The sequence below is a fragment of the Lutra lutra genome, chromosome 9 (genome assembly GCF_902655055.1).
Source record: "Lutra lutra chromosome 9, mLutLut1.2, whole genome shotgun sequence".
NCBI lineage: Eukaryota > Metazoa > Chordata > Mammalia > Carnivora > Mustelidae > Lutra > Lutra lutra.
The window spans coordinates 82,329,322-82,356,936 of record NC_062286.1 but is presented as its reverse complement, the minus strand read 5'-3'; the positions used below and the strand labels follow the sequence as shown (position 1 = coordinate 82,356,936).

Here is a 27,615-nt window from a genome sequence, read left to right as displayed (position 1 = left end):
GCACACAGTGGGGCTGGAATTGCTTCGGTCTGGTATGGGATGTCACACAGCAATTCCCATCTTTCAACCCATCCGAACAATTCACTGATGGGTAAGGTAAAGGAAGTCCTGAGCGGGCTTCCTGATATGTAAGTCCTTCCCAAGTCTCATCCACTTTCCTTTATAAAGGGATTCTTCAGCCGGCCTCACAAATATATTATCTGCTTCCTTAAAGAAATGGAAACTTTTTTTTTTCTAATCACAAAGAAGTGAAAGTTCATACTGGAGTTTGGAAAGCATCTGAATTTAAATCATTTTTCTTCTTTTGCGTCACTAAGTGTTAAAAATAAATGAGAGAAAACACGGGTTGGGGCCATTTCAACCATTCACACATAGCCTTCAGCCTATAGAAAATTCAGCGTGTAGAATAAAATATTCCCAACATGCTGAAAACATTGTTAACTGGTACCTGAAATATGGGAGTCTCTTCCTGTATGAAGGTGTGATTGTCTATTTATCTAATGTGTTTTTCCTACCCAATGCCCCAGGCCTCAGAACCAAATCACTGTTTGGCTGTAACCCGATTTTAATGTGTGTGCATGCAATAGCAAGGAGTCTTTACAACCAACGATTAAAGCTCGAACAAAACAGAGACTTTGGACTTTGATCAGAAAATGGATTAAATTCCCAGATGAGGCTGATCAGAAGCGGAAACGCCAGGAGACGCCAGCATTCTCCACTTCTTCCAGGAATAGCTTGGGACAGAGTCCTTTCATTAGGACTGTACTCTTCTGTAAAAGGATCCAGCTACAATTTGTAAAAAAGGCAGCTTATTCATGTACCAGTGTGTGGGGGGGTGTCTTTGCTTAAAGAAGGGACACTGGAAGAGGCTGCCTGCAGCTTCCTGGTCCTGCCAATGTCCCCTGTGGGCTGTGCTGTCCTTAAACATGTCTCAGAGACAGGACATAGGTTACTCTGGGCACAGTGTTGTGCCCAGTTATGTGGCCTGTTTGTCAAACCATCCAGGGTCTGAGATGCTGCCCGCTGGCACAGTTATGTACTTCATGTATGTGGATGTTGCAGAAACATGAGACGGCTCTGTAGGGACACTCACACTCAGACCAACAGCCAGGGACGCTGCAGCATCGGTGCCCACCCCTAGACCTCAGGCAAGGTGACGAGAGCCTATGGAGACACTCTACGTGCGTGCTGGCTGAACCCCAGAGATGAGGGATGGAAGACAAAGGATGTTCTCTGCTTATGCACAGGGGAAAAGTAGCTGCCTCTCTCTCTGCGTGTCCAGAAAGGAGGAAGAGACACTTTTGCTCCTTGGAGATGAGATGGAAAGGACCCTGGGTTCCTACCTTGACATTCTGAATGTAAAATCGCCCCAGGAGTCAGAGAGTCCCATGTGTCTGGGCTTTTATGACCGAGAGTTCTCTAAGGTCTGGGCTTTGTCCCTTTGGGAGGTAAATACCTAGGGAGATAGCACTCCAGTCTCCCGGCACCTGGGGCTTAATTATGTGTGTGTATGTGTGTTTCTGCAGGATCGGTCTGGCTATGGAATGTTCCAACCCTTAGTCAATGGACAAAGCAGCCAGCCACTGTTCCTGGTCGTTCTCCTATACAGCCCTATAGCAAGATCCCAGCCACCCAGGGATATGTTTGCTTCTTTCTCTTTTAACACTTTCTCCACAATTTTCTTAGGTATAATTGGCATGAACATAAATGTTCACTGAAGAAAACTTAACAGTGACAAGCAGTAGGCACCACTTGTTTACTGAGTACCAGGCACAATCTTAGGGGCTTTGCACAGACTATGCCAGTGAATCCTCAGACCAACAGCATGAAGCAGCCACTACTAGAACCCTAGCTGATGGGAGGATGGGGAGGTTCCAGGTTTCAGCAGCTTTCCTGAGTGGTACAGCTGGGAAAGAATACAGCAGGAGCCTAACTCTGAACCCCTGTGTAAGCATTGTGTTCTTATGTTTTGACAGATAGATCGGTCCTTTCATTTACCCATTTTTAAAAAAATTTTATTTATTTGACAGACAGAGATCATAAGTAGGCAGAGAGGCAGGCAGAGAGAGAGGAGGGGAAGTGGGCTCCCTGCTGAGCAGACAGCCCGATGTGGGGCTTGATCCCAGGACCCTGAGATCATGACCTGAACCGAAGGCAGAGGCTTAACCCACTGAGCCACCCAGATGCCCCTACCCATTTTTTTTTAATTAAAATGGAATGAGACTGTCATTTGTCACTTGTCCCCTTACACTTCTCAGGCACTAACAATTTTCAGAATATGTTCACCCTCAATGATCTCACTTGATCATCACACAAATGCCTTTGGAAGGCGGGCTTATATTCTCAATTTCTCAGAGGACAAAGAGAAATGAAGTACTTCCCCGTGGCTTAAAGGGGCTCAACCAGGGGTCTCCTGGTCCTGGTGCCACTGGTCTCTCCATCTCAATCCAGTGACTATGGAAATTCATCTTTAAGGAAAAGAAGTGAAATCAGTGCCTACAACCATGAAAAGCAGATTTTAAATGTTTATTGTTATACCTTATGGAAATCCTAAAAATAAGCTAAGCCAAGGGTGGCGATCTGGAGAATTCAATACTCAGCATTTATCTTTTTTTTTTTTTTAAGATTTTATTTATTTATTTGACAGAGCTCACAAGTAGGCAGAGAGGCAGGCAGAGAGTGAGAGGGGGAAGCAGGCTCACTGCTGAGCAGGGAGCCTGATGTGGGGCTCGATCCCAGGGCCCTGGGATCATGACCTGAGCCGAAGGCAGAGGCTTTAACCAACTGAGCCACCCAGGCGCCCCACAGTACTGTCTTTTAATTCACAACTACAATCCTGCTCCTGTTTGTAAAATGACCAGCACCTACATTGAAATATAAGGGGAGGCACAGGGAAGGGTGTGTGATAACCTCATACCCGGAGGCTTAAGACCTGTTTCTGGGCCCAGCTCTGCCACTGCCAGGCCCCAGCCTCAGTTTCCTCTTCTGTAAAATGATGGCCCTGGTGGCCCCACTGAGTCTCTTCCAGCTCCACAGCCTCGACTCTCTCCTAGAGGACACATCCTGCGGAGACTCGGTCATAAGAATCAAAGCCCAGGATGATAGTGTCTGTCTTCAATCAGATTGGAAGCTAACCCCAAATAGTTCCCAGAAGTTTCTTGATAGTTAACTGAAAGAGGAAACTGCAAAAGCAAAATGTAAACTGTTTATCTGAAGAAAGGTAATCTGTAGTTAGGTATAATAAAGAGAATAGGACATTGGGGTAAATATGGCATTTTATAGCCTAGCTTTGAGAGAGAATATAAAAGAGATCCACCATGGGCCCGAGTTATCAGAATCAATTATTTCCTCTCTCTGAATTCAAGGGAATTCAGGCTTCTACATTGGTCGGAAAAAGTCTTGGGATATGAGGTTTGCCCTAGAACACTACTAAGCCCTGGAAGGGTGGGGACAAGCTGAATGACTCCTGTGTCTGCATCAGAATTTACTAGAATCAGCCATACAAGGGCCACCACCAGTGCTCAAAGGGGCTGTTGTTTTTAATTCTGGATCCTGAAAAGTCTGCCCAAGAACTAAGAGGAGGACCACATTTCAAATTTACAGACCTCGCCTCATCTTTCCAAACTTCTTCCCTATTTCCAAACACACTTTTCCCTATCTGAGAAAGCTGGGGGGGGGGGGCACCATACCTCCCAAGCCCTGCAGACCCCTCTCCCAGGCCCTGCTCCTGTGGCCCGAGGATGCGCCTTCATGCTAGGAACGAAGTGCAACACTGAAGAACCAGGGAGACGTTGAAACCGAGATGCTGATTCTGCATGTGGGGAATGGATGACGAAGGGAATTCACATGGGCTAGCCTACCTACACAATCAGAATTCAAGTGGCCCTTGAATCACAGTTAATTCCTGCTCATATTAATACATGGTCGGCCATGAAAACAAGGGATCGCAACCCCTCTATCCCCCCTTATGATCGCCCAGGGTGCAACTGTAAGCTATAGCTGGAAAACCGTCCCAAATCAGTTTCTTCAGTTTAGAACTCTGTGAAGCAAGATACAGCCCAGAATAATTAAGATAGATGTTATTCAAGGATTCTGGAGAGAAAAAAGAAAAAAGATTCACTGGGTCAGTGTAACACACTCATTCTGAGAAGGTGCTAGATGGCTAATCCTCCTGCCTCTTCGGTGTGGGTGTGGTACAAACCCGAGCCAAAGGGTTCTGTGTCCACGCGCCTGTGTATGCCAATCACAGGACAGACCGAATTCCCTTACTGATGGTCATTTGGGGTTCTGCTTCCGCTTCCATCAGTGTTGGGTGCAGGGAGACAGACAAAGATAAGTGATCTAACAGGGCTCCTCAGGGCTTCACGCCCAAGACAAGCCCAGCGCCTTGGCCCACAGCGGTCCAAAGCTAGTGGAGGGAAGGGGGTGGGCAGATATCTCCCCAGGAGTCAGACCCCGTTATTCAAAACTCTCAATATCTTGCCTGCATGGATTTTTCCTTAATGAACACTGAGCGCCGAGGTTTGCACTTGCATGGGCAGGGGATGAAGGTGGGAAAACGCAGTTCAGGTGATAACTTCTGAGAGGCTTCTCCATAAACCAGTCAGCTGCTGGTTTTCTAAGCCCTCAGGCTGATGACACTCAGCTGAAATGGTGTCTCACAAATGGGGTGCTATGGTGGCCCCCACTTTTCATGCTGACTTCTCTGTTGCTCTCTGCCGAAGAAAGATATACCTGCCTCCAGAGAAAATGAGAAGAGATGTAAGGAGTGTCCTGATTTAACAGTTCTTATTACAGCCAAAGAAATAATTTTGAAAAGCAGGTTAGCTACTAAGAGATGGCAAGGAACAGCATAATGATTTTGCCTGACAAGGATTTTCCTGCCAGCTTTCCTCCCTTACGGCCTTTGACACCCAGCCTGCACTTCCCGAGGGCCGGGCTGAACATGGACACCAAATCGGGGTTGCTTTCTACCCCAGCCCGAACCCAGCCACCACACAGTAATCTCCTGCTTGAGACAGCTGCGTAACCTACGGAAGTCCTGCTCAAGATGCTCGCTTTGCATCGTACACGTCCTATCCTCTTAGAAGGAGAGTTTCAGAAAAAGTAAACAAAAACGGGCTGTTCTATTTTTGGTCCTTCTTTAAAGGGCTACATTCAAGTTCTTGCTCTGAATGTTCCCTGGGCACGTCACTTAATATCTCTGAGCCCTGGTATCTTGTACATAAAATGGGAATCGACTAGTGCTCCCTCGAGAGATTGCGGTGGAAGCAAAGGAGCTCATGACCAGGTGAGAGCAGCTCCGCCTTGACCCCTAGACCTAATGATAGTTCATGCTGCTTAATTTATTAGGGAAAAATGACAACGAGATGCCCCCGGAGTGGTAGTAACAAAACTAGGGATTGCAGGGAGAACGTCCCACTGTGGACCCTGCCCCCACCCCATGCATGAGAAGCACTGTTCGAAGTTGTTCAAATACACAGGCATTTCCTTCTGCATCACAGACACGAGGGAGTGCTGTGCTTTTACTCTGTTTATCTGGAAGGAAGTCGGATGTCAGTGCCTACAAGAATGAGTGAGTTCCAGAAGTGAAAGTGGACAATCTGTGTCCAGCCTTGTGTTTGTTTCTCCCTGTTCCCGGCTGCCCCAGCACGCTGGTTTCCTTATCTTACTGTACTCCTGTCAGAGAGCAGCCTTGCCGAACCCGGGGGGAGATAAGACAATGGTGGGGTGGGGGGAGCTGGCTGTTTGGACTGCAGTGTTCCCTCCCAGGATTTCTGGGCGCTGAGTACACTGGCTAAGGCCAGGGGGAGCCTCATTCTTGCTGTGGGGCTGGATTCCAATCTCAGAGGCAGCATGCTCTGGTCTCAGCAGAGAAAAGGGAAGCCCTGAACCTTCTGGAATGGGTCAGTGGGCCCGCCTGACTGCAGGAGTTGCGAGTTCTGGGAGCAGGGAGAGGCCGCTTGGCTTTCAGAGCCTCTCATGCTCATCTGGAAAACATGAGCCAAGCTGTTCTGGATGAACAGTGAAGTCCTGTCTTCCTCTGTTCTGCTACTGTAATAAGTTACCACAGACCGAGTGGCTTGAACAACAGACATTTATTTTTCATGGTTCCGGAGGCGGGAAGTCAGAGAACAGGGTGCCAGCACCATCGGTCGCGGTGAGGGTCTTCTTCCTCGTTGCAGATGGGGGCCTTTTCTTGTGTCTTCACATGACAGAAACAGGGCTCGCTAGCTCTTTGTCCTCCTCTCCTAAGGACACTACTCCTACCCATGAGGACTCCACCCTCATGACCTAATCACCTCCCAAAGGCCCGATCTCTTAATACCATCACGTTGGGATCGGGGAATTTTAGGGGGACACAAACACAGTCCATTGTAGATCCTTTCCTTCTATTGCAAAAGCAACTTATTAGCCAGAATCAGGGTGTGTGAGTGTGAGTGTGTGTGTGTGCGTCCAATCCAAAGAGTAAACTCCTGTCTCCACGGAAAGACAGCTGTTTCTTGTTCCTTAGGGGACCGTGACATAGGAGGAAAGTAATAGGATCCTTCTAGGGCGGTGAGAGCTGAGCCCTAATTCTACAGGCCAACCCTCGTTAGAAAAAACAAGAGGTCATAAGAAATAGCACATGTCACACTTATCGTGGTGGGAGGCCCTGCACATCAGAATCCACAGGAATACACACGGTCTATTTGATTTAGACTGAATTTTCAGATACAAAAGGTTATCAGGCTACTTTGTTCTCAAAAATGGCAAAAGCTTTTGAAAGCAAAGTGTGCAACCCCCCAGCATCTGCCAAGACATCGTAAGTGTTTGGCTTCTACAGTCTGAGTATTTCACTTTTTCCCATGACGTTAGCTTTCAAGAGAACACTGGGATATATTGTGTCTTTAATTGCTAGCGTGTACCTTGTCGGAAAAAAAGCAAGCACTTCATTCAAAAAGAAATCACCTTGAGGCTGGCATTTATTGGTGGAAATGGTGGGGTGTGGGGAGTCTGAGGGAAGAGCTAGTCCCAGCAGCGAGTGATAAAAATAGCACCACTACTTTTCGCTGTAATGGACATTCTCTCCCCTTGTTTTTCACTGTTTAGTATTAACACCTCCCTTTGGCAGATGAAGAGACTCAGTTTTGGGGTGTCTGTGACTTGCCAAGGTCACTTGGCCATGGTGACCATGGCAGGGAGCCAAGGCTTCCTGCTCCAGGCCACAAGCTGTCTTCATCAAGCCATTTAAGATGCTGCCTGCCCCTATGGGGACGGCCACTCACACACTGTGCTTTAAGGTCAGGTCATGGGTCAACGCTGCCGCTGTTGAGGAAAAGGCTGAGTGTTTTTATAGGTAGCTCGTATAAACAATATATACAAGAGCTGTCAAACACAAGCTGCTAGGAAACACAAACAGAGCCTCAAGTAAGTTCATCCTAATGCACAAACAGTAGCACAGACAGGACTCTGCGGCTTCACAGAGCTACGTACTTGGACACACAGCAAGACGGAAACAGGAGACTTCACATAGACGGGTTAAACCGTGGGCCACACGGAACAGCTAGCTCCCGCAAACATGGCACAACCTCACAGATACCGGAACACAAAAGGAACTGTTCTTCTTTTAAAATTTTAAATTAAAAATTTTTTTAATTAAAATTTAAAATTTTTAAAATTGGGGCACCTGGGTGGCTCAGTGGGTTAAAGCCTCTGCCTTCAGCTCAGGTCATGATCCCAGGGTCCTGGAATCAAGCCCCACATTGGGCTCTCTGCTCAGCAGGGTGCCTGCTTCCCTTCCTCTCTCTCTCTCTCTCTGCTTGCCTCTCTGCCTACTTGTGATCTCTGTTAAATAAATAAATAAAATCTTTAAAAACAATTTTTTTAATTAAAATTAAACTTAAAATTTTTTTTAAACCTTAAAATTAAAAATTAAGCATGATCTCAGGGTACCCTGCTCATCAGACAGTCGGCTTCTCCTTCTCCCTCTCCTGCTTGTGCTCTTTCTCATACACACACTATATCAAATAAATAAACAAAATCTTTTAAAAAAATTAAAAGAAATAAAAATTGAAGCACAGTGTCTCCTTCATTAGGCACCGCCACTCTCTCCTGGGTCTTTGCCCGCAAGGGGCCAGCGCAGGTCTCTGCAACAGGTTAGCTACAACAGTCCTGTTGTAGGCTTAGAGACTGCCACTAGCCCACTCACTGGGAGATAAAAGAGAGAAGAAACCCACTGGACAGTTGGAAGGGTCACAGATTCCTCCTGCCGCATCACTCCACATGCCCCAAAGAGTAAGAGTCCATATGCATGTGGCACAAATGGGAGCCAGCCCCACCCCATCCCCGGCCGCTCAGCACGACTGTTTTGGAGGCACACGGGACACTGGGGAATGAATGGTGCCCCCCAGAGTGTGTGGCCCCTGCAGCGGGGCCCTGGCTGAGGAGGAGCAAACAACTGTTAGGACAGAAACAGCCAGGAAACCTCCCAGGTGAGTGTCTGGATCAGGTTTTTAGAGAACTCACGGGCCAGGGTCCCGGAGGAGCTGTCCCCAAGTGGGGAGGCAGACCCAAGATGGTCTGAGGTCCTGTGGAGGGAGCAGGGCACCATCCTATTTCCTTAGATACTGTTGAGTGGGTGCCATCTGTCGTGGGGCAGCCCGGAACAGGTATGGTGTATATCTGTACACACACCTGGGCGCCAGCCTCACAGGAGGTGCCAGGGGTACTGGGCAGGGGGCAGGGGGTGGGCGGAGCTCACAGCCCTGGCCCGGGCCCAGCCTGGCTGTGAGAATAACACACACACACGGACAGGAGCAGTGATTCTGGTGGCTGTGTCCAAGCAAGAGTGGACCGACAGAGTGGCAGCTGGGGCCCCTGCCAGGCCAGCCCCTGTGGCTCCCTCGAGAGCAGGCAAGGGACGCAGGGTGCCAGGAGCTAAGAGCCGGGTTGCTTGGCGGGGGTGGTGGTGAATGACAGCAAAGAAAGGGGAAGAACAGGATGTATAATAATACTGGGGAGGGGGCTGCTTTCATCAAGGCCGAGTAACAACTCTAAATCGAGGGGTTCTGTGCTTCCCTAGATATAATCTCCAAAACTGGTGGCTTTCCTGATCAGACAAAAGTAAAGAAGTCCAAGGGTTTTCTATGAGCTGTATCTCCCCTGCACCCCACCTGCCAACACCCAGTTCCAGCTCCTTTGGTTGGTAAACCTGGTGGGTGGCCGTGAGCCATCAATTCCAGAAATGTTTCTGTGACAAGTGTGGCAAGTGTGACAAGTGCTCCCATGATCTCAGGACCAGGTGGAACAAGGCCACCTAACCACTCAGGATAGAGACGGAGGCCAGGAGCGGAAGCATTGTGGGAAAGTCCCGGAAACAGCTCTGAAACAAGGAGCTTACTTACCTCCAATGAAATCAGTTTGTCCTGAGCCATAAATCCAAGAGATGATTATCAGCTAAGGGCTACATATGATTAGAAACAAAATCAAGTTCTCTAACTTAAGAGATCATAAAGCCTCTTCAAAACCACCATGCAACTCTGTTGTGCCTGCATTTCTCTGACAATCGCTGTGAAGGGAAAGGGAGGAGAAGCCATAAAAATAAAACTCTCCCTGACCATGAAAGCCTTGGTGAGCTCAACAGCCATCTCTGTTTTGGCTCCTGAGATGAACTGAGAGGCCAGAGCTACCCAGCGAACTTTCTGGGTAACATTCCTCGTGAAATGCCTGCCCCCCACTACACACAAACACACACACCCAACCTGGGGTTTTAAAGTTTTCTTCAGTTTCATTAGATCGTGGTCTTCAGAAGAGCAGGCATCTTATGCAGTGACTGCAGGCCATGTCTTTCATAGACGGCATAGAGGAAAGTGTTGATGGGGCAACCTCCCGTCCCCACCCGCCTCCTCAGAACCACATCGCCAGCTCCCCCTGCCCCCACTGTGTCAGCAGGCAGGCCTAGCACACACCCTGCGATGTGTACTCCTATCATGCTGCCTGATAGTAAAGCTAACTTGACCTGCTATCAGTGGCCAGTAAGGATTCAGGATCTTCCAAACATCCCTTAACCTTACAAAACGGAACAGCAGAAAATCGGTTATCTAGTTCTGGACCGGAAAAAAATACTGGGCTTTTCTAAGCACTAACAACAAATCTGAATTTCACTGCAATGGGCTTCTAATGAAACTACCCCAAAAGGACTGTAGGCCCACAGAGAGGACCAAAGATCAGGCCCCAGACTGGAAATGGAATTATCCCATTACCAGGAACTTCCTGGAAACATTAGATTTCCTTCTCTGAATTGCAAAGACTACAACAAACTCACATGTCAGCTATGTGTCAGGCAATGCACAAAGTATTTTTGTTTTAAAGATCATATTATTTATTTTTTAAAAGATTTTGTTGGGGCGCCTGGGTGGCTCAGTGGTTTAAAGCCTCTGCCTTCAGCTCAGGTCATGATCTCAGGGACCTGGGATCCAGCCTCACATTGGGTTCTCTGCCCAGCAGGGAGCCTGCTTCCTCCTCTCTCTCTCTCTGCCTGCCTCTCTGCCTACTTGTGATCTCTGTCAAATAAGTAAATAAAAAAAAAATTCTTTAAAAGATTTTGTTTATTTATTTGAGACAGAGAGAGAGAGAGTGAGTGAGTGCACAAGCCAGAAGGGGAGGAGAAGCAGGCTCCCCACTGAGCAGGGAGCCTGATACAGGACTCGATCCTAGGACTCTGGGATCATGACCTGAGCTGAAGGCAGTGGCTTAACTGACTGAGCCATCCAGGTGCCCCTAAAGATTTATTTATTTTAGAGAGAGAAAGAGAGATAGCATGAGCTGGAGTGGCAGAGGGAAAGAGATTTTTAGGAGGACTCCCTGCTGAGCCCAGAGCCTGATGCAGGGCTTGATCTCACCACCCTGAGATCACAGCCTGAGCTGAAACCAAGAGTTGGATGCTTAACCAGCTTTGCCACCCAAGCACCCCTCACAAAGTATTTAAGTGACTCCTGTATATTCAGAGAATATATAGAGAATACTGTAAACCCTACAAGTCCCAGAAAGAGTAAAGCTTCTTAGAAATGGTTGGGGGAGCCTGCTGTGTGACTGGATGAGAAGAGTGTGGAAGGCCATGTCCTCAGAGTTTTCTTACAAACAGATCACTGAAGGGGTATGTCTCCTAATACCATTTTCAGGACTCTTTTGAGATAATTGCAAGGTTGACGATGTCTGCTTAGTTTTCCAATATTCTCAACTTCAAATATTCTCTCTTATGTCTTCACAAACCACTGGAACACTCCAAAAATGATTATCATGAACTACCATGCAGCCATTAAAACTATGCTTACCTGGAATATTTAATGACATGGGGAAATGCCTATGTTCAGATTAAGGAGAACAACCAGAACAGGAAACTATAAATGGTGTGACACCGGGCATGTGAAAATGCATAAAAGAGATTCAGGAGACTGGTAAGGCATGGTGCTGGTTCGGACACGGGTGGGTGGGTGGGAAGGTGCCCGGACACAGTGGTTAGAGTCATCCATTTCGCAGCAACTAGCCATCCAACAGATGTGCCCCTTTACTCAGGAATCCCCTCCTAGTAATCTCTGACTTAGAAGAATCTGGACTGTACCCAATGATATACAGATAAAGAAGCTAAGACAACATAGATTATAATAGAACTGGAAACAGCACAATAGATGTTTAAAGTGGGTTAAATAAATTATACTTCCGAGTATGACTACATAGTCTTTAAAAAGAATGAAGTAGCTATAAGAAATATCCCTGAAAAAAGTCGCTATGTAAAACTGCATGGTATAAGTTCTGTTAGTTTAAAAAGAAAACGTACATATATGGGTATATATGTAAATGCGCGGGAAAATGACTAGTGGACTACACCCCGATGGTTCATCTCCTGAGAAGCGTGGAGAGCTATGGGGTGTGTCGGTTAGGATGCTTTTGGCTACAGTGAACACAAAGCTAACCTGACCTGCTATCAGTGGCCGGGGAGGATTCAGGATCTCCCAAACATCCCAAAGCAGAGACTCTTTGCTGGCTAATTCGGAAGATCAAGGGCACTATGGAGGCAATTCTTCACCTTCGCATTCTCTGGCAGGCCAGCTGGGACCTGGGCTAGCCTGCTCTGGTGGCTGAGGGCTGCCCCACTTACAGACGCTGTGTGGCCAGAAGAAGAAAAGGGCTGCTTCCCCTTCTCATCTCATTGGAAGGACCAGGGAAGCGTCCCAGTGACCCACCCTCATGCTTTATTGGCCAAGATGAAGTTCACATGCTCAGGCTGAGCCAATGACTGGCAAGGACAGCAGGCCAGGGTAGCCTTGGCCAATCAGGATTTACCCCTGAGACATGTGGGGGAGCATGGTAGATACTGCAGCCAAACGAACAAGGTTTCTGCCAGGCACAAAAAGGGCAACAACTCTTGTAGGGCACAGACTGTGAAGGGGAGCTTTTTACTAGAGGTGGTCCTAGATTATTTGAAACTTTTACGAGATTACCTGTATTTAAATATTTTTATTTATTTATTTATTTTCTTTGAGAAGGGGAGCATGGGTTGGGGGGGGGGGGCGCGGAGGGCCAGAGCGAAAGGGAGAAACAGAATCCCTGCTGAGCTGAGCCAACTTGGGGCTCAGTGGGATCCCAGGACCCCGAGATCATGACCTGAGCAGAAGTCAGTTGGTTTACTGACTGAGCCAGCCAGGTACCCTGAGATTCTATTATATTTTTAAAAAATCTAACATTAAAAAATAAACAGTGAGTGCATTGATCTAAGACCAAAAGGAAATTCACCTTGAGACTGCAGGTGATCTTCACTTTTTTCTGTTTTCCAAAAAATGACATATACTTTTATAACAGAAATATAATAATTTAAAAGATGTTCTCCTATTCTCTGTAGGGGCCCAAATATCCTTTGTGAAATTGTGCAGTGCCATTTTTTGGTTTGGGAGAGGGAAGAATGAGGCTGCTCAGCTCTGTCATTTGCCTTTCTTTAGATGGGCTTGGGTCTACAAGATGTCTGGATGACTCTCAAAGACCCAGGAACAAAATCCTCCCCCGGCCTTCCACAAGGCAGCTGTCCACAAAGTTGAGTCCCTGGCTCCCCCACTTCCTGCCCTCTGGCCCTGCCACTGCTCTGACCTCCATTCTGGGTGCTCTCATGCTTGTTGCCCTCTTTCCCTCCCTAGTTACCCCTCCACTTCCCAAAGACTGCCTGCCTTGGCTCCAATCTTTCCTCTACTTTTCTTTCCCCCACATATCAAACAGCCCGTGGCATTCCCTTACAACTTTGGTTTTCAAAGTTTATTTTAGGCAGGGAGGCATGGAGTGGGAATGATAGCAGTAAAATCTCCTTTGCAAATAATAAATGGAACTCTAATATGTGTGTGTGTGTGTGTGTGTATTTCATATCTCTACATATCTAATATCTATATCTAGCATGTATACATATATATGTATATATGTGTGTGTATATACATGTGTGTGTGTTTGTGTGCATATATATACACACACGGAAGTAGAGCAAAGCTGAAATATTTTGAGGGTCATGCAGATTCCCAGATTATCCCTCCTAAGATCAGGATGACAGAGACCACTGCCTTAGAACATCCATCTTTCCCAGAAGTCAAGAGGAAACAATCAGCTCAGAGCATAAAGTATAAAAAGTCTGCCTGATGAATTCTGACACACCCTGCACTAATTTCAGGTAACTCATCAAACTGAAAAGGATTGGCTGGTCGCTTAATCCTTCCTTAAAAGTGCCTTGCCAGCCAATGCCCCTCAAAGAGGAAAGGTAATTGCCCTTCCCTCTGAACCATATTTTGAAGGAGTGACTGACTGCAGGAACACCAGTTGGTCTTTTTTTTTTTTTTTTTAATTTATTTGAGATAGAAAATGAACACAAGCAGGGATGGGGGGGGGCAGGGCCCAGAGGGAGAGGAAGAGCTGAACAGGGAGCCTGGCTGAGTAGGGAGCCTGATGTGGGGATCGATCCCAGGACCCTGGGATCATGATCCAAGTGGAAGGACGACACTTAACCAACCGAGCCATCTAGTGTCACCGCCCCCCACCAGTTGGTCTTGATCAACACAACCTCAGGTAAATTTACTGCTAGAAGGGTATCACCACAGCTAACCAGAAGCCAGGGCTCTGCAGAAGAGTGGAGATGTGCATGCTCTGGAAAATTCCGTTTTGTACCTGATGAACTTCCATAGCTGCCCACCCTCCAGCCCTAGCCTGGTTCTCTCATGCTGGGTTTGTTGGTTAAAAAAACTGAATCTCTAATTGGTGAGCTACGTGGAGAATATTTTAGGAATCTCTTCTTCCTCTTGCCTACCAGCCCCCTCTTCCTCATGGACAAGAATACAATCACTTTTGTTATGCCTAGCATGTGTCCTTTACTGGTAATCCTTCCAATGTGACAGGGAAGCAATATTCCCACTATTTTTCTGACCAGGACAGAGGCTCAGAGAGGTTAAAAAAGTTGCTCCAAGTCACACAGTAGCTGAGCAGTGTACGTATAGCTACCTCAGGTCTGATTTCAAGATCTGCATTTTATTTTCTGCCAGATCACAAAGCTTTCCATTCAAAGATGACTCATTAGAAGTCAAGGTCAGCAATGTGGAAGCCCTACCAGAAAACCTCCTTTCCTGGGCCCTTCTCTGGTCCAGCACCTCATTTTCAGTCTAGAAAGAATCTTTCTTTCTTTATTATCTCATCAGCTCTTTGGAGGCAGAGAGGACCCATGTTCTTTATTTTTCTATCACCTGGGCCTACTACACAGTAGGCGCTCAGTAAACATAGGCTGAATTGGATTAAAGTGTGTTCCAGAACTTTGCTGGTGTTTCACAGCATCAGGAGCACATGGTAGCTTGTGAGAAATGCAGAATCTTGGGTCCCAACCTGGACGTGCTGAGCCAGCATGTACGTTTAACAAGATCCCCAGGAAATCACATGCACTGTGAAGTTTGAGACATGACATTTGGCACCTTCCACCTGCTTTAACACACTGTTTTTCTCCCACCAGTGTAGAAGTGAATCTCTTTCCTTTCTATTCTGCATCATCAGATGGAAAACACATTGTTTTATGACCCACAGAAGTTCAGATAATCTTTGAGGGAACTTTACCTAAGAGAGGACACTTCACTTACAATGCTAAGTCGTCCCCAATGTCAAAGAATTCAGCAGGCCAGTAGTGCCTTAGCTAATGACTGCATTTAGAAATTCTTTTTAACAAAGGTCCACATTTAATAAGTGCTTATTTAGTGTTCCATGGTACTATTAATCATCAGATTTAAACTTGAGTTACTCATAGTTAAGTACTCCATTAGCATTCACAAATTTCTAACCTTTAGATAACTCTCATCAATAATTCAGCTCATTTCCTACACCTCTTTATTGAGCATCTATTATGAACAAGGCCTCATAGGGATGAGACGTGGTGGGGAATATGAATGTGGCAGTCCCTGACCTCCCATCTTTGCTACAAATAGAATGAACATCAGGAACATGCTAATTAAACATTTGTGTAAGCAAATAATGCATCAAGTATCATTTCCACTATTTAAATGTGAAACTCAATTAGATGCTTCTATGATGCAGCCAATTAAACCGTTGGCGTAAAGCAGCCAAGAATACTGAGTCACTGGGCTATTTTCAACACCTTGTAATTTGACCTCTCATGGGAAATAAATGTCACCGCTTACATGGGATCAGCATGGGACAATCAGTGTCCCGATCACAATGGAAAAACTGACTTTTTCATGTGAAGAACAAGATACCTACTTGTTTGAAAAATTAGGAAAAAGAACTTAGCCCTTTGGGTTCTTAAGGATCAAAAGCAAGACTTTAAAAAATTTAACATATTCAGATGATTATATAAAAAGTATATGCATGCAGTATTATTTTAATCTGAACAAATCACTAATTTTGAATTTGTAACCAGAAATCAAGGGGCAGGATGAAGAGCCAGCTATAAAAATCACCAAGACTTAAGAGAGATGGTTCAAAAAATAAGATAAATTCAACTTAATAATGACGTACATCATATGATGTGGGTCTTTTTTTTTAAAACCATTTTCATTATTTTCATTATTAAACACCTAGAAACAGTAAAAAGGACCCAAACTCTTAAAAGACCGAACGTGCTTAAAAGCAATCATTATTTTCCACATAAAGATGAATTCTTTAGTCATCATCTGAACAGTCTCATCATATCAGGGAATTTTTTTTCATCTCACGAATTAGTAAAGCCTCACTTGGTTCTTTTCTTGGCACATTTAACTCTTTAGGGGGTAACGTTTTATTAATAACATATTTCCTTCAGAATGAAGTCCCTTCTCTCACCTCCCCAGGAGTCATTTGGGGGAATAGTAAGAATAAAGCCAATTCTATGGTCACGCACAGTGGGACAGATCAGCAAATAAATAGAGACATCGATTTCCCAGAAGAAAATGGCTAAAAGCAGCACACTTACAATTCTTCTACGCCACAATCCCCATCTCTCTGGGAGATGGAAGACAAGTATTGAATGTCTTTATGTTGCACACTTTATTTCTAACTAAATGTTTAAGAAGACTGCTGAGAAATGCCAATACTTCTACAGGTCCTGGTTTAGCTGCACAATGAAACAGAGATTTTAAAAATGTATTATTTTTCGCTTTTGCCCAAAAATAGTGGTCCCAGTCAGAATAATACCTTTAAACATGATATTTATTGGGGGGTTATTTATTTTGGGAATTTAAAAAAAGATTTTATTTTGAGAGAGAAGGAAGAGACAGAAGGAGCAAGGGGAGGGAGAGGAAGAAGCAGACCCCCTGCTGAGCAGGGAGCCCAATGCGCGGGGCTCAATCCCAGGACGGTGAGATCATGACCTGAGCTGAAGGCAGATGCTTAAGCGACTGAGCCACCCGGAGGCCCCCATCTTACGGGTTATTTTTTCCCAGACTTTCCCTTTAAGGAAATCTTTGTGACAGAAAGACCTAGTAGTTGCCTTTGAATTTCAAACTGTCACTTCCCACCTAAGAAGGGCAGCTCTGCTTTAATACAAGCCATAATTAGTTGGTCAATTCACTAGTCAGGTACTAAGTCAGTGTTAGATAGAGGTGTGGACAGAGCTACACCTTGCCAGAAACAGCTTTCCAGCTAATTATCTGGAAAGTCCAAACAGGGAAAACCCTCCTATTAAGGAAAAGAAGGTTTGGGTTCTAAATGATCACACATGACCAGTTCGTTTCTGCTAATTGAGTTAATAACTACTCAAATATTTTATCTGTAAAGAAATAGTCCAGCCAATTTAATGAATTTGGGGCAGGATAATAAAGCAGCAGGTACTCACGACAAACAGGTGGGGTTTTCCCCTCTCGGGCCCCCTCCTGAACACCTGTTGAATCCCGGGTCTTTTAACTTTCTGAACTAAAGCTTCCCGGATACAACCGTGGTAGTTTTTAGACTTTCTGGAAGTGCGTGTGTATTTTTAAGGTTTCCATCTTGCTTAATCTACAAAACTGGTTACTAATTATTTATGAATCACAGGGCTGAAAACAAACTTTCTTACCTTGAGCAGTTAAGGAGTGGCAGGCAGAGGAGCGGGGTTAGTTTTTAATTTAGCCCCCTGGCACCTGTTCCTACCCCCTGGTAAACGACCCTGCGCAGCTCTATAGAAAGGTCAAAGGTGCGCCTCCCTCCTCAGCCCGGGGAGGGGGCACACCTCCTATCAAAACAACACGCAGGCATCCAACCTGGGGAGCGGTGGCAAGGCGAAGCGAAGAGCCAGGCTATGCGCTCTCTGAACGTTCAGGGGGCAGACTGGGTACCCAGTCGGGCCCGGAACAAATCCGACCTAAGGACCCGGAGAGATCACGGGCCCGGGGCGCGCACGCCGCACTCCCTAGGGCTCCCCGGTTCCCCACTCTTCGCGAAGGAGAGCGGTGGGGCTCAGAGAGGCTACAGGGCAACCCTCCAGGCTGCTACCTGGACACGGCCTCTATCCACCCGACGGTACCCTCTGATCTCCCCCAAATCCTGAGGTTCGGGGTGCCTCGTTCTCCGCTTCCTACGGCGAGACGCACACGGAGCACACCGACCCTGCCGCTGCAGTCCCGCAAGACGCTGCGTCCCGGGCGCCGGGACCGGGGGTGGGGGTGAGGCCACACCATCCTACGCCCCTGACCCCCGCACCGCGCAGCCCCGTGCCTGAACGCCCCTTCCGGCCCCGCGCGTCCACAGCGCCGGCTAGCAGGTGACCGAGTCCCGCGACCCAGCGCGCACGGACTCCCACCCCGGGCCCCCCGCATCCCCGGGCTCGGCCCCTTACCTCGTAACTGGCCGGGACGACCCCGCGGGGCCGGGCGCTGACTGGGCCGGGGAGACGCGCCTCCCGCCGCCGCCGCCGCCGCCGCTGGGAGCCGAGGCGGCGAGCGGGCGCGGCGAGCTCCTCCCGGGCGGCGGCGGGAGGCGCTGCTCTCGCTGCCGCCGCCGCCGCCGCCGCCGCCGCCACCGCGGCTGCGGATCTCTGAGCTACGCGGCCGCTGCTTCCCGGCCGCCGCCGCGCGGGTCCCTCGGCTCCTGCGGCAGGCCGGCTGCTCGCGCGGCAAACTCTTCCGCACGCAGAGCCGGCGGGGAGAGCCGCGGTCTCTTCCTCCTCCCCCCTCCCTCCTCCCTCCTCCCACCTCCGGCCTCCTCCTCCTCCTCCCTCGCCTCCTCCTCCTTCCCTCCGCTCCCGCTGCCGGGTCTCTTCTGGTCGCGCGCCGGGCCTTGGCCCCAGCCCAGCCGGGGACTCGCATCCTGAGACCCCCTGGACCCCCAGTTCCTCTGGGCGGCGCAGACACCCGCGCGCCCGAGGCCGCCGCCGCCTCTGCTGGGCTGCCAGGGACGCGCGGCAGAGTCCGGCCTGGGGCGCGGGGTCGGGACTGGGCGCGGGGTGGGGGTGTGTGTGCTTAGAGGTAAACTGGCTGAGAGGGGAGGTAGGCGGACACGGGGCTGCCAGCTGAAGTCCGGTGAAAGTTGTCGCCGGGGGTGGCAAGGAATCTTCCTCCCCTATTTGTGCAGACACCCTCGCCGTGCCCGCTGCCACCCCCTCTGTCCCGTGCGTTGGGGGGAGAGGGGGATGAGCGCACGACTCTCGTCCCCTCCACCCCGTTCTAGCGGGGCGTGTCTGAGCGCGGAGCCAGAGGCCAGGCTCTGGGCGAGTCTCTGCGCTAGGACCATGGTGATTTCTCAATGAGCGGTGGCGGCCGGAGGGGGAGGGAGGGGGCAGTTGGGACACTGGGGTTGGGGGAGAAAGCTGGAGAGCGCTGTTCCGGGGAGGACCGCAGCGCCTGCCGGGGAGGAATAATCGGTGTTGCTTCCAAGGCGAACATAGTCCGTACGGAAAATGGGTCAAGGATGGAAAGGAACTGGCTATTTGACCCCCCCACCACCACCCCCCACACACCCAGGCAGAAGCATGTGGGGTGGGGGGCTGAAGCCAGGAGCGCGCCCTCGGAGCTCTGGTCTGCCTCTCCCTCCCCTCCCCTGCTGCCCTCCTCTCCTTTTGCACCAGTGCAGGAAATGTTCCACTGACCTACATATTTTTCCAAACATACGTGACCTTTTTTTTTTTTTCCCCTCTGTGGGAGGAGACAGGCGAGAATCCAAGAAAAGGAGAAGCTGGAGCGGCGCGCGCGCGAGCAAACAGGGAGGCTTTCACCAAGGCTCCCGCAGCAAACACCAAACCAAGACAGATGCACAGAAATAGTCCCCGGGAGCCAGGAGCCCTGGTTTGATACTCTGCGGGCCTCCGAGATAGCGGCGGGTGAAAAGGGGAGATCCTGTGTCCCGAAACAGTGACCAGGTTCCCCTGGGCTCACCGACCTCCCTCTACCGCGTGGAGGCGCCTGGGGAGAAGCCCAAAGGAGGGGACAAGGTCCCCTACCCCCGGGAGGTTACCTTTTCCCTAACATCACCTAAGTACAGCCCCTGGCACCGTGCTATGCACCCAGCAGCCTTTCTCAGATGTCCCTTCGTCCCTCGCACATTCCAGCAAGTAGCCCTGGAAAGGAAGGGGCCCCGGCCAGTCTTTTTCTATCACATTCGGCTTTGTGGCCAGAATGAATCTCCTAGGGCACTTCCTCTGAACACCAGTAGGGCCACTGTGCTGGGGTTCGCTGCCCACTCAGTTCCAGGGCCCTTGCGCAAGTTCAAGATAGGCCCTCTCCCGCGCAGACCAGACCAACAGCGCCTTATTTGGGCATGCAACCCCACACCGTCAATTAGATCAAAACGCTCACACAGAGCTCTTTTTTCCCCCCTTGTAAAGTAGGTCATTCTCTTTATTTCCCACTTGTATTATTTTTGTCTAATTCTCCTCCTGAAAAATAATCAGCTGCAAGGAACTTTGAGCATCCTAAGAAAGCCGTTATTCTTAGGCTTGCTTCTGACTTGGAGGGCTTTTCAAAGAGGAGGAGGCATTTGGCACATTATGGTTTTAAAGTCCCTCCTTTTCCAAAAGGGAAAAAAAAAATTTTTTTTTTTTTTGCTTTGTTTTTCTTCAGGCAAGTAGGTTTTGCCCTGCCCTTAAAGCATGGTCCTAATACCTACTAAAAGATAAAGTTATGTGCTTTTAACCTGAGTCACCTCCCTTCCTTTCCTGCTTTGAAAGAGATTCCAACTACTTCCACCTCCCTTTTAGGAGCTAGTTGAACAATCCTTAAATGATCTTTTAGGAAACAAATGACCTTCAGTAATGATGCATCAAATAATTCTGCAGTGCAACAAATGTTTTTGTTACTGTTTTTACCTACTGCCCAGTAGGATATCCTACCAAATGTGTGGTTTCTATCTCTTAATAATGGAGATGATGTATATATAGTTGATGCTCTCACTCCAGACTCCATCTCGTCTCCTAGTGTTAATCCTACTGGATAGGACATCTGTCTGACCAGAATGGGAAGTGGAGTCAGCAGCACAGAACCCAATCAGGACTAGAGCACAAGCAGGGTCCTCAGAAGATTGTGACTTTCCCCCAAAATGTAGAGTCAAAGAGGAAAGTTGACCTTCTGTTCATGCTACACATTTGACAGTTCAGTTCCTTTTATTGGCATTTGTTGACACCTTCCATGAGTCAGGCTGGGCTTGGCCTCTGAGGGATCAGCAATTTCTATACAAGAAGGATTTACAGGGTAAAGACAAGATAAAGATGAAGCCAAATAGGGCTAGTGGCAGAAAACAAAATGACATGTGAGTTCAAAGGAAGGAATCAGGGCGGGCTTCTTGGAGGAGGTGATATTGACGCTAGGATTTTTTTTTACCAACTAGATAACAAAGTCAAAATAGATCATAATCTACGCGTTACTCAAAATGGGCAGCATGGAGCAAAAGAACCATTTCAAAATTACATTGCCAGTTTGGGGAAATTCTCAAGTCTCATGTAGTTAGTCTTTTAAAAGAACATGGGTTTACTCATTGAATGCTGCAACAGAGTATCCAGGAACCTCAGATATTTTTCAAAGAATCAAAATTGATGGAGGAGAGAGTCATTGCAATTATATCAATCTTTGAAGATCAGTGAAACAATTCAGTTTTTGCAATCTAACTGGAAGGTTCTTTCCCATCATAAAAGCTGAATCTGTGGCCTATCCTAATTTAAAACATTTATCCAATTAAATTCTCAAAATACATACACTATAGGTGTCCATATGTGCTGCTACATACAGGCAAGAATGTGTGGGCTATTCCAATAATTACAGCACTAGCTCAAGGCTTGGGACCCACATTACGTATGCACAGTCAGTAAATGAAACAGAACTTTAGGGTAGACAACAAGGCCAGGGTTCTTTGCCAGATGACATCATCACAGTTTTTCTGAATAATCATAAGATAGAGGGCCTTTTATCTTTTTATTTTTCTTTATTTTTTTAAAGATTTTATTTATTTATTTGTTTGTCAGAGAGAGAGAGACAACACAAATAGGCAGAGAGGCAGGCATAGGCAGAGAGAGAAGAAGGCTCCTTGCTGATCAAGGAGCCCGATTTGGGACTCGATCCCAGGACCCAGGGATCAGGACCTGAGCGGAAGGCAGCGGCCTAACCAACTGAGCCACCCAGGCGTCCCAGGCCTTTTTTTCTTTTTAATACAATGTGTGTGTGTGTGTGTGTTTTTAAAGATTTATTTATTTATTTGACAGACAGAGATCACAAGTAGGAAAAGAGGCAGGCAGAGAGAGAGGGGGAAACAGGCTCTCTGCACAGGGCCACCCAGGTGCCCCTGTGTTTTTTTTTTTTTTTTTTAAGATTTTATTTATTTGACAGAGATCACAAGTAGGCAGAGAGAGATGGGGAAGCAGGCTCCCTGCTGAGCAGAGAGCCCGATGTGGGGCTCGATCCCAGGACCCTGGAATCATGACCTGAGCCGAAGGCAGAGGCTTTAACCCACTGAGCCACCCCAGGCGCCCCTTTTCCTTTTTAAAATGAGTGTCCAGAAACCCCTTTATGGATTCTGAACTCTGAGTAGCAGTTTTCACTTTCCAATAAAGAAGAAAAACAAAATACAATACCAGGCATCGTTAGGTAGGGTAACGTCATGTTAGGGAAGAGCAGTGCTGCAATGGAGACAGAAGGGCAAGTGGGGTCACTATGAAGATGAAGAAGAGACCTCAGAGTCTAGTAACCAGAGACCGAATGACTTAGAGTCATAGACTGGGCACTTATAGAAGGAAGATTCAAGAATGTCCACCTTGTGGGACGCGTGGGTGGCTCAGTGGGTTAAGCCTCTGCCTTTGGCTCAGTCATGATCTCAGAGTCCTGGGATCGAGCCCCGCATCAGGCTTCCTGCTTAGCAGGGAGCCTGCTCCCCCCCCCCCCCTCTGCCTGCCTCTCTGCCTACTTGTGATTTCTGTCTGTCAAATAAATAAATAAAATCTTTAAAAAAAAAAAGAATGTCCACCTTGTGATTGAAATAATCAAGGTGAGAATTTGAACACTTTGGTTCTGCAGAAGCTTTGGAGTGTGAAAGTGCAGGGTGGTGACTCGTTCCTGCAGCAGGCTCTCCTGTGGGCCCCAAGGATGCTACCTGCAGACAATCAAGGCCTTGTGCAGCCCGCCTGGTAAGGTCAAGACTTGGCACCTGCACCTATTAGATCATGTGGTTGGCAAACCCAAGAATGAAGTAAGATTTCCTTATAACGCTGGTGTGGAGGAGGACCCAGGGAGGAAATGTGGGCTGGGACAGTCTGGAGGTGACAAAGCCCCAAAGCCTCAGCCAGTTCCCACCAGTTAATTGCACTGCTTTTGGGGACCACAGGAGGAAATGTTATACACATATGTGCATGCAAACACACGACACACACCCATACACCCCCAAAAAAGATGTGGCAAGACTACTGACAGTATGGACACCTGAGAATAATCTTTCCTTAAAGTTAAGCCCTTTGAGGAAGTCCCTTCGTGTACATTTTCTCTAATAATAAATTTGGGTGTTAGGTACTATTTCTTTCTCTTCTAAAGAGAATCTTAAAAAAAATAGCCTTAATTTTTTAGAGTAGGTTTAGGTTTACAACAAAATTGATCAGAACGTACGAAGTTTGAATATTTTCCCCAACTCCCTCTCCCAACAGAGTGGGACATTTGTTATAGTCACTGAACCCACAGTGGCACATCATTAGCACCCAAAGTCCATAGTTTACATCAAGGTTCACTCTTGGGGTTGTACACTCAGTGGGTTTGGACAAAGGTATAATGACTTGTGTCTACCATTATGGTCTCATACAGAGGAGTATGATTCAGTGCCCTAAAAATTCTCTGTACTCCACCTGTTCATCCTTCTCTCCTCACTAACCCCTGACAGTTACTAATCTTTTCACTGTCTCCATAATTTTGCCTTTTCCAGAATGTCGTATAATCACATAGTAGGTAGTCTCTCAGACTGGTTTCTTTCACTTAGTAAAAAGCAGTTAAGTTTTCTCCATGTCTTTTCATGGCTCAATATCTCACATCTTTTCAGCACAGAATAACATTCCATTGTCTGCATAAGGTTTTTTTTTTTAGGTTTTATTTATTTATTTGATAGAGATCACAAGTAGGCAGAGAGGCAGGCAGAGAAAGAGGGGAAAGCAGGTTCCCTGCTGAGCAGAGAGCCCGATATGGGGCTCGATTCCAGGACCCTGGGATCATGACCTGAGCCGAAGGCAGAGGCTTTAACCCACTGAGCCACCCAGGCGCCCCTGCATAAGGTTTTTTAAAAATATATTTTAGCAAGTCAGGTTTGCAGGACTAGATGGTAACATTCATCTAATACTTACATGCCAGGTACTTGCATTACCTCATTTCGTCCTCGTAAGGCCCTGTAAGAAATGATTTATGATTTCCAGGTAACAGATAGGGAGTCTGACCGAGGGAGGCTCAAGGTGCCCTCAGTCACTTGGCAAATACGTAGCAGAGCAGGGCCCGATCCTGGCTCAAAGATTGCCAAGCCACGCTCCCGCCCACCCCCTGGAGCCCTCAGCCGTGTGCGATGCAGGCACAAAGCTTTTGGAGGCATCATTCACTTTCCGGGAGCTCTTGCTGGGTAAGAAACTGATGCTAAAGCCACGTGTGCTACTAAAGCCTGCATGCTTCTTGTCTCCGTTCTCTCTGGCTCTCTCTGTACCCTGGTTATTGATATCTTTATCCCAATCTCGAGGCGGGGCTGTCTTCCAAGTGTTCAGAATAGCATTCCAGGATGAAGGATTGGAGTTGGCAAAAGAGCAACTCTCAGTCTTGACAATTCATAGAAGGAAATAATCAGTGGGTCAGTAAGTGTGTTATTGGCATAGTGGCACACTGCCAAGGGCACTGTTTGGACTTTGGTGATAGTGAAGTGGGAGTGTCCTTTTGTAAACATGTGTGATGTTCAAACCAGCTCTAGGCTATGGGTTGGGAAACGGAGCCAGCTTCTGTGGGGAAAAGAAGAGTTTGGGTGCTATTCAAGCCTCCCTGTCTTAGCCCACGAGAGTGGGACAAGTGCAGTTCCCCCCACACCTCCAACAGAGGAAGCTCGTACCTCTGGTCAACCTTCTGGTTAATGTAGTGGCTGGGGGTGTTAGCCTTTCCCATCGGAACCAGATTGTTTTCTTGGGGCAATACTCAGCTCAAATTATGAGGGCTCCCAGGAAGTATTTAAGCCACTCCACCTTAAACTAACAGCTATCTTGGGTGAGCCTGTGGAATGTGGAGGAATACGGGCCTTCACTGAAGCATGGAGAAAATTGGAATGGAAGAGAGAAGTCTTTTGTGTACAGGGTTCTGGGAGCTGGAGGGAGGGCGGGGTGGAGAGGAAGGTTCCAGGGATGTAAATGTGGGTGAGCTGTAAATGTGCCAAAAGGATGGGAGGGGCTTTTCAGCTCCTGCAATTAGCGGAGAGAGGATTTCAAAGCAATTGTAGAATCAGAGCGAAAGCACATATAGCGTAGAAGAAATCACGTCAGCTCTGTAAGGTGTTTGCTTCTAGTGGCATTCATGAAGGCACAGGCAAGCTGTTGAGACATGCATGTCTCCAACAAGTGCGAGGAGCATGCTTTCAGCACAGGGCAGAAAGACAGCTGGGGTGACACTCAAGTGGCCATTGTCTTTAGCTGTTCTCAGCTCATGTCCCATGTAACAACTAAGAAGAGGCGATTTACTGCGTTTATGTGTGTCTGTTAGCAAGAGCGCATAGACCCTAAATGGGCATTTTCAGTTCGTTTTCCAAAGTGGTTTCCAGTTCTGTCTCATTTTTTTGAATTCTTTGACTTCTGCTTAAATGCCATTTCAATAGCTGTTTCTATACTAACACATACACAACCTACCATGTACCTTTGCCCAGGAAGAACATTTAGTGATATGAAATTCATTACACATAGTTCACTTGAAGTGAAAAGCTAATTATGGAAAAACGTTCTCCAAGGAGCTATTTATAGCCCCTCCCAAGAAGGCAGCAGACGTCGCATTTCCTGCACGGGCAAGCATTCTTTTATTAGTGTGCTTTGTTGTGAGGTCTTGGTGCTAAAGAAGCTTTTCTTGATGGCTCCAGTGTAACACTTGCATTGACAGTGAACGTGATGCTATAATACAGACAACCTGACTCCTTGGGGGTTTTTTGTGCACATGTGCTGCTACATGTCACTTAAGATTTCTTCCTTTCAAAGCCAATGAGGGGTTGCCCTTCAAGTGAAGGGTGCTTTCATAATGCTGCCTGGGCTTCTCTGTCTTCTTACATTCCAGAAACTAGTAATTAAAGTCACGTTTCCTTTTGATGATACTAGTGAGGTTCAAATGGTGCCCAGAGTCTGTATCTGGGACTGACTGTGGACCACCATCTTTATTTATAGCCTTTTCACTTGAGAATTGTTGACGCCAATGGGTGGCATTTTGTTTTCCGGACCCTTAAGCCTTTAGACCAGCAGTTCTCAATGTGTGTTCCTCAGATCCGCAGCATTGGCATCCCCGGGAAACGTTGTAGAAAGGGAAATTCTCAAGCCCTACCTGGACCTGCTGAATCAGAAACTCTAGAGATGAGTGCCGGTAAATTGTTAACAGGCCTTTCAGGAGATTCTAGTGTACATAAAGTTTGAGAGCCACTGGTTAAGGCAGTTGGTAATGATACAATTTGGGGACGCTTCCACTTTTGTTGGGTTTGAGCTGGTGTTACTGCTCCTCCCCTGCTGGGTCCTAGGCTGAGAGCGGGCATGCATGAATTTGTTTTGGCTCCCTCTGAGAGCAGTTTCCTTACTACCCTCTTCGACAGATAATTGAGAGAATGGGGTCCTAGAGGGTTTGGGTTAAGTTACTTGCACAGGCAACGCTGCTGGCAGAGAGCAGGGTCTCTCTGCTGCCCACGCCTGCACTCTGACCACCGTACTGATGCTGTCTTGTGGGCACACTCAGCCAAGTGCTCGATAAGAACTTTAATAAACTCCCTTCCTCAAATGTTTTCCCCATTGCCCTTTCCTTTATTTCCTTCTCCTTTACTCAGTGCCTTCTAGTCCTTTTCCCTCCCTCTTGCTCTCCCTCTCTCCCTCCCTCCGCCCCACTTGCCCTGCTCCATGGAAATGAACTGCTGCAAAGTATTAACATCCTATCTTTTACCTTGTTCTCATTTAGATCTTCATCAGAGTCCAGTCTGGCCAAGGGTAAATCACAGCATTGAGTCAAAACCTGGTGACTTCAGCTGTTAAGGTGGGTTTGGGACCCATTGTTTGGATGCAGGGGAGCTAACTGCCTAAGGGAAATGACACTGACCTGGGTCAAAAAGTAGATATTTGTACTCTAACATAAAAATAAAAATATTGGATGAGCGCATGGATGGCAAACATAAAACATTGAGAAAATAGAATTGAGAGCTTATAAATGAGTCCTCACATCAACGGGCAATTGATTTTGAGGAGGATGCCAAGACAATCCAATCGGGAAAGAACAGTCTTTTCAGTAGATGGTACTGAGACAATGGGACAACAACACACAAGAAGAAGTTGGACCCTTACCTCACACTGTATAAAATATTCACTCAAAACAATGAAATGCATAAAGGTAAAAGTTAAAACTATAAGACTCTTAGAAGAAAACAGGGATCTTCATGACCTTGGATTTGGCAAAAGATTCTTAAATACGACACCAAAAGCACAAGCAACCAAAGGGGGGGAAT

The 27,615-nt window shown here is 47.4% G+C and overlaps 1 protein-coding gene across 5 annotated transcripts in view; it reads right to left on the bottom strand.

Annotated features, from left to right (window-relative positions):
- The window catches only part of NPAS2 (neuronal PAS domain protein 2), a 153,502-nt gene extending 135,075 nt beyond the window's left edge, over positions 1 to 18,427 (bottom strand). For 4 of the 5 annotated variants that reach the window (XM_047745027.1, XM_047745029.1, XM_047745030.1 and 1 more), the window contains exon 1: positions 18,296 to 18,427. The gene's annotated coding sequence lies outside the window, so the exon portion shown is untranslated. Of the gene's footprint in view, positions 1 to 9,386; positions 9,531 to 18,295 lie in introns of those variants that run through there. The other variant, XM_047745028.1, reaches the window with a different exon arrangement.
- Positions 18,428 to 27,615: the final 9,188 nt, after the last annotated feature.